Below are 8,123 nucleotides of genomic sequence, written 5' to 3'. Positions count from 1 at the left end.
GTTAGATAGACAAATGTTTTATATTTTTGTTTTAGGTCAAATTTTCACATACGAATACAAATATAGTTGTTGGATTTAATAAGTATTTGTGAAAATGACAAACTTTTTCTTATCTATACAGTATTATAAATTACAATTTAAATTAGTTTGAAAAAATTCTATAGTAAATACCCATTTACCATTATATTATTATTTATTGATATCAAATATCAATTCTAAATAAAAACTAATCTACAAACCTTTTTAATCAAAACATAACAAAATAAATAACTAAAAACTAAAAAATATACCCACACAAGGATATATCTATAGAATCTATGTCTTAATAACGAGTTCTTTATATTTCAAATTTTTATTAGCCAATAGGCTATTATAGGTGGAGATTTCACCCCAAACCTGTCGGTTCTTACCAATACCATCAATTGTTTTAATCTTTCTTCAAAACAGCTCAATGGAGAACAAATAAAAATCTTTTTGCCATCTCTTTTTAGATTTCTGCAATCTTAGCAATATCTCAACCAATCTTTTCAGGATTCATGAAATCTGTAGTTGGACTGTAGTTGAGCAGATATTTCCAATGAATGAATTCAATGTCAGCTACAGTAATGAGTGGATTTTCGATTTCCTCTACCCTCTATAAATGCCCTGTCATATCGACTAATCGATGAGGTGGTGGTGGTCTGATTTCATGATTTGACGGTGAAGAACACAAGGTAGTTGTGTTGTTTTTTAATAAATTTTTATTGTTGTAGTTTCGTATTGTTTTGGGATTTGGATCGATTGAAGGTTGGTGTAATGTTTGCATCAGAGGGAAGTATTATTTTGTGTGCGCAAGGCGACTGGTATAGTGTTTTTAAGGAGGATGTGTATCGGGGTGTGCGGAGGATGATCTTTGCGCAGGTGGTGCGTCCGTGGTTCGACCCTCGGGAACATCGAATTTAGTTTTGTTTGGAATAGGCATGGTCGTTCTAGAGGTGTGAATAGAAGAGATTTTGGGCGGAACGCCGTAGAGGAACAAGCCTTGGGTTTTTCGGTGAAGGTTTGAATAAACAAAGGTTTTTCAGGCATGGTAGGAGTGAGAGAGGGTAGCAATGGATGTGTTGCAAGTATATTGGATTGAGTCCCTAGATATTTCTGTCGCTTTATGTTTGCAGTTATTTGTTTACCTTTGATTGGGAACCCAAGAAAGTTTGAGGTTTTTGCAATGAGATTCGGAGATCCATGGTTCAAGCTTGGGGGCTCATGTATAGTGTTGTGGTGGAAGAGAGCTTTAGCCATAGCCGCCTCATCAAAAATGTCTTCTCTGAAGCGTCTGAGGATTGTCTATGTATTTAAAGGATATTAAGTAATCTTTGTATCATTTTCAAAAATCTTTTGTTTCATTTTTTCAAATATGTATTTTTCTTTTTCAAACTCGGTACTGTTTTTCTCATATATGTGTTTGATGTTATGGTATTTTGGTGTAGTGTTGTCGAGTGTTGTGAAGACTTATGTGTACAATCTTCCAGCAAACTATAATGAAGACTGGCTTGTGAAATAGCCGCTGTAGAAGCCATTTGTTTGCCATACATCGTACTTTTTAGGAGAGCTCTGTGCGGATGTCGATTCTGGAGAAGCTGATTTTTCCTTTGTTCCAGTCTATGTTTCATGCAATTTAAACAGAAGTTTAAAATAAAATTGTCAAGAGGATGAGGTAACAGAAGATACTCTTTTTTTTAATGGAGGGAATAGAAGATACTTTGAAGAAGGAAAAAACCATTGTAAATGGGGCATACCAGGGCCATGGTATCGACTAAGTAGGCTTGTAACCTCTATTACAGGGAACTAGATCTGACGTTCAAAGAAATTGAAGTCAACACGTTTGTACAAGTAGAATTCATAGATGCATTGGTTTTCAGATTTACTTAATTGATGACTTCACTTATTTGTGTAATGGGTTTTCAGGATTTGGTTATTGTTCACGCTCCGAGTGTCACTACAATAACCAGTGAATTTTTTATAATTTCTGATTCAGTTTGGAGTATTGTTGGGTATAAGTAGAATAGTTGATGTTTTACTTCAAATTTAATTATCACATTCTAGATTCACATTTGTGTTTTGATGTCATGCGAGGATGGCTTAAGGAAAAAAATAATACTCTATCCAGGAGTATTTTAAATATCTTTTTCTTTCATCACTTGTCAAACTTTTCCAAAGTCATCCCACCTACCAGCTGAGGCATAAATGTTTGAAAGAAGCACATAAGGTGCTGGATCAGTAGGGCTTAATTTGAAAAGATGTTCTGCTGCCCGTTGTGCAATCTCTAGATTCTTGTGTATTCTACATGCGCCAAGCAAACGATTCCATATTACAGTATCAAGTTTTGTTGGTATTATCTTAATGAAGTGTATTGCCTCCTCTAGGTGCCCTGCTTGGCCAAGAAGGTAAACCATGCACGTATAATGATCATTTTTAGGTTCAATATGATAATGTTTGCACATGGAATCGAAGTATTGATAGCCATCATCAACTAGTCTGTAATGATCCCATTTTTTGCTCTCACGTTCTCCAAAGTCTAAGTGGAGGATAAGAAGAAATTAAATTAATTTTTTATAAAGTCATTCAATTTAAAGGTGACTTTGTATTTAATTAATTTAATTATTAATTACAAGGGAGTAGCTTCTAGGGTATGTATTAATTATTGGAAGGACGGAAGCCTCTCGTGATTTAATTAATTATTGCTAGGGAGGAATTTTTAGGGTATGCATTAATTATTGGAAGGAGGAAGCTTCTAGCTCTTGCAATTAATTAATGTTTTAGTTCCTTCCAGAAGGATGAAGAAAAGGATAAATAGGGCTGAAAGTCTCATTGCTGAGCATCGGATGATTATAACTTGCATTTGATAAGAGCTTGGATGTGTGAATCACACTCTTTTTTGGCAATAGGGGACGTTCATTCTCTGTTGTAACATTCTAGACGTCATTCCCTTAGGGTTTGGCCTTTGGAATACATCTCTTTACTTGATTGCAACATTTTTAAAATTAATATAATTTCAGTAGTTGGTTCAGCTTTTGGGCATTCTTGGGTGTCCATTACAGTGGTATCAGAGCTTTCTTGCAAAGTCTTTCACGAAGTTATAACTAGGGTGCCCATTACAGTGGTATCAGAGCTATAAGTCCTGCCATCCTGTGGAGATCATATAGATAGCCGGATAAAGGGAAAAGTGTTTGAAAAAATGTATATTAGTCCAGATCAAGATGTGATGTTCAGACAGTTATTGGGTACATTGGAGAAGGGGCAACGTATGCAATAGGAGCAGAATAGGATGCTATAGGAGCAGAATAGGCGAATGGATATGATGTTGCAGCTTATGGCTAGACAGATGGGCATCAACATTGATGATTTGTATGTTGCTTCAGAGCAGAAGGTAGTTGATTCCTCAAGTGGGATCGAGACACGTATAGAGCCAGTCAGTTATGATGTTGGTGATATGGGTGTTTCAGTGAAATCAATAGAAACATGTGCGCAAAGTCAAGAGACCACATATGAAGCTTTGTCGGGAGATGGTGCTACAGTAATAGTGGGATTAGGAGAACATGAGGATACTACCATATCAGCAGCCACTTCTATGTCAGTTGAACCATCCAATGAGGAGTTTAATGGTATAAATGCAGTGGTTGATGTATTTTCTAATGAAGCCACACATGCTGATGATTATGAGTTTTCACCATCTACAAAGATTCAATTTTTTGTGGCAGCAGTTGGGAAAAAGAGATTTCATAGATCTTATATGGAGTTACCTTTTGGTGACATTCTGGCTTCTTCACCATCAACACAAGTATTGGGTGCTAGGTTGCACAACATGTGGTTGGTCCTAATAATGTTGATTTGTAGTTGGTTTAATGTCCACAAGGATGTCGCATACTACTTCAATTGGGATCCAAGTGGAGGTTGGAGTTCATTGTATTGCCAGATTGCTTGAGGACAAGCAATTTCAAGGAGGGCGGATTTGTAATGATCCCATTTTTTGCTCTCACGTTCTCCAAAGTCTAAGTGAAGGATAAGAAGAAATTAAATTATTTTTTTATAAAGTCATTCAATTTAAAGGTGACTTTGTATTTAATTAATTTAATTATTAATTACAAGGGAGTAGCTTCTAGGGTATGTATTAATTATTGGAAGGACGGAAGCCTCTCGTGATTTAATTAATTATTTCTAGGGAGGAATTTCTAAGGTATGCATTAATTATTGGAAGGAGGAAGCTTCTAGCTCTTGCAATTAATTAATGTTTTAGTTCCTTCCAGAAGGATGAAGAAAAGGATAAATAGGGCTGAAAGTCTCATTGCTGAGCATCGGATGATTATAACTTGCATTTGATAAGAGCTTGGATGTGTGAATCACACTCTTTTTTGGCAATAGGGGACGTTCATTCTCTCTTGTAACATTCTAAACATCATTCCCTTAGGGTTTGGCCTTTGGAATACATCTCTTTACTTGATTGCAACATTTTTAGAATTAATATAATTTCAGTAGTTGGTTCAGCTTTTGGGCATTCCTGGGTGTCCATTACAGTGGTATCAGAGCTTTCTTGCAAAGTCTTTCACGAAGTTATAACTAGGGTGCCCATTACATAGTCCTACATGAACACATGCATAAAGGACACAAATGAAGGTAATATGATTAGGATTCATATTAGAAGATTTCATTCATTCAAAGAGTTGAAAGGCCTCCTTTGCACATCCATGCATAGCATAACCTGGAATCATAGCATCCAAGCCACCACATCCCTTTGATGCATTTTGTCAAACGTTTGACGAGCCTTGGCAAGACTCCCACATTGTGCATACATGTCTACCAAGTTTGTCATAACGACGACATTAGACTCAAATTATTGCCTTACTATTTCTTCATGGATTTCCATACCTAACTCGAAAGTCTCCATGTTGCCACACACAAGAAGAACACTTCCATAACTATGGGAATCCAACCCCATGCTAGTTGCTTTCATTTCTTGAAAAAAATCAAGCAACTCCTCCCCCCGCCCATTTTGTGCAACGTTTGATATGATTGCATTCCATGACACCACACTACATTGATGCATTCTTTTAAATAGCTTTAGGGCCTCATCAATAAGCCCATCCTACAAAAGCCCTAAAATCATCGCATTCTAGGAAACCTTTCACTGAGGAATTTCATCAAACAATTTCAAGGCCGTATCCACATCACCATTCTGTGCATATCTTGCAACTAATGAATTCCATGAGATGACATTCTTCTCTGGCATCTCCTCAAAAAGAATCAGTGCATCACACATAAACCCATTTTGAGCATATCTTGCAATCATGGCATTCTAGGACACCAAGTCTCACTACCCCATTTTGTCAAACAAATGGCGTGCATTCTCAATTTTACTGCATTTTGCATACTTGTCTACAAGGGCACTGGCAACAAACACATTGGACACAAATCCGCATTTTATAATCTATTGATGTATTTTCATACCCTGGTTCAGAAATTCTAAGTTGGCGTACGTTGAGAGCTCAACAAAGTAAGTGAGATTATTAGGTTTTACGCCTGCATTTTGTTGCATTTGGTGGAAAACTTAAAGTGCTTGTTGAGGAATATCATGCCTTGCACAAGCTGTGATCATCACAGTCCAAGAGCAAACATCTTTCTTTGCTATTTCATCGAAAACCCTGCAAGCCTACCATACTTCCGCATTTGACATACATGCTGATTAGAGTATTTTGTAATACAATGTTTCCTGCAAATGACTTTCTACTGATGTAGGCATTGATTTTCCTGCCCTCTCTTAGGGCTTTCTTGCTTATACATTCCTGCAATGCACAAACATATTTGGAAGGTTGTTCACATATTAATTCGAGATGGGAGTATGATGAACTAAAGCTACTTCTATTGACATGTTTTTGAATGGCAGCCATTGTACACTTGCATTGAATCATTTGAACCCCAACAAAGAAAACTACCACTGTTTTTTCTGTCATTGCAGAACTCCATGAGCATTGTTGATGGAGGGGTTTTCCACACAAAATAGTACTCTTGTAAAATATTTCTAAGAAACTTCATTTTTAGCTAATAGGCTATTATAGGTGGACATTTCACTCAATACCTGTCTGTCGTTGAAAACCCAGCTGGTAACTATTCCTTGGTTTATAGTTACATGCCATGGTTTATAGTTACCTACCAATCAATAGAAAATTCACATAGCCACCTGAAAATCAAGTTCAAATCAAAATCAAATCTTATGCAAATCAAATCAAGTCTCTATGACCAAATAAAATCTTTATTGCTATGCAGATTAAATTAGATTTTCTTTTATCAAAACACAATGTTCTAATTGCTTAATCAAGAGCACTTCTCACCTAAGTTATGAGGACTACTAATTTTGATTAGTCATGAAGATTCTCATAGATTTTCCATGAATATTTATTCTTCTGACATCAGCTTTACCTTGCATAATTTTATTTTTTATTATTCTTTTACTTACCAGAAAGAATTCCATCACTTGTGCAGAGATGAATGAGTTTGCCTTGGGTTCAGTTCTCCAGACATCGACTGATCTTGGTTTCAATGTGGAGTATTTTCCCCATGGATTCAGGGCAGAAAGAGCATCATGGATGAATTGTAATGGGTTGGATAGATCAGGTGGATATTCTTTCTCATCTTACAAATTGGGGGGTTTCATTCTCCTTTTTCTCGAGCCTCTTGCACTACCCAACTGCAATGGCCTATGCTTCCATTTTTCATTCATATGGTTTTGTGGCTTCTTTTGTATTTTCTCACACTATTTCTTGACAAATTATGCCTCCAACATTTCTTGGTTGGTAGCTAAGGTTGCAATTGAACACAAGTTAAATGCATTGTAGAGAACGTGTATGCATTTTTTTTCAAATCCATTGGTTGACACATGATACAGCTAGTTTTTTAAGGCAAATGCATAAGAAGCAGGATTAAACTTGAAAAGAACATGCATATAGTCCCATAGGTTGGCTAGCTTCATGGACGCTATTAAAATACCTTCAATTCAATTCAATTCAATGATCGTAAAATTCCCCAAATGTCTGATGGGTGGTTTGAATCTTAGATCAAGTAAAAATTTAATTTAATCTTATTATAATCCGTAAGAGAAGGCCTTGTGAGGGAAATAGATCTGTAAACTACTTACACAAATCCGGTTAGACAAATCTTGTTTGACTTTTACATGAGACAAGAAGCCAATTCACCTTGTGTCGTGTTAGATTAATAAGGTTGCCTCTAATCAGTGTATTCCTCCAAGAATTATCTTTTCTTATTGGTCATCCCAATGGGAACATAATGCATTTAATATGATGTGGCATTAAAAGTAGGGAATAAAGAATTTGATCCCTTTATGTGGCAACACTTTGGTATGTGTTTGGAACAAAATAATTTTTGATAGGGAATTTGATGAAAATTGGTAGGAAACTTTGAGATTGATATGTTATAGATCTTCGTAATAATTGTTCATAAAAAGTTCCAAAAAATGATAGCATATGTATTTATAACTAATTGCACATGCATTAATAGTTGATCATTTTTTAACTTTCTTGGTTGCTGATTGATCCATTTGTGCAAAAAGTACTATTTTTATGGGTGAGCGACTATAAGAGGGTAAACATAACAAGTTGTTGGTGAATGTTTTAAAGTGGTGCTTGTTGTCGGATGGGCTCTTAGAGATTTTTAAGTACATCGATGGTTAGTTTTATGATCATTGTGTCTAATTTAAATTCATTTGTATTTTGATTTTTATGGACAGGTTAAAAGTTTATTAGTAAAAAAAAATCAACAAACAATTGAAATCATGACATCTTGTGGCTTCATAAATGGAAATCCACCATATTTTCCATCATATTTGGGGTTCTCTAAAATATAAGAGTTCATTTACTTTGAGGTTTTAGATTCGAAAAGTAAATGATAAAAATAATTCATTCTACTTTTATTTGTTGTTTTGAATTTGGGGTTTAAGAAATTCAATTTTGGGTACATTATTACACAATTTAATTACCAATGTAAGGATTCTTCATTCATGATATTTAATATCAAGAAGGGAAGAAAGAAAGCCAAGAGTTTTTGTCCTCATTTAACATGATTGCAATGGACTATCC

General features: G+C 35.4%; 1 pseudogene; it reads right to left on the bottom strand.

Annotated features, from left to right (window-relative positions):
• Window positions 1-2,153: 2,153 nt before the first annotated feature.
• Window positions 2,154-5,921, bottom strand: LOC149534037 (pentatricopeptide repeat-containing protein At2g13600-like; annotated as a pseudogene).
• Window positions 5,922-8,123: the final 2,202 nt, after the last annotated feature.

This window comes from Cupressus sempervirens, chromosome 10, assembly GCF_028749045.1.
Source record: "Cupressus sempervirens isolate cs-2001-9-10 chromosome 10, ASM2874904v1, whole genome shotgun sequence".
Taxonomy (NCBI): Eukaryota; Viridiplantae; Streptophyta; class Pinopsida; order Cupressales; family Cupressaceae; genus Cupressus; species Cupressus sempervirens.
Note: the sequence above shows the minus strand (reverse complement) of the source record. Positions and strands in the feature narration are given on the sequence as shown.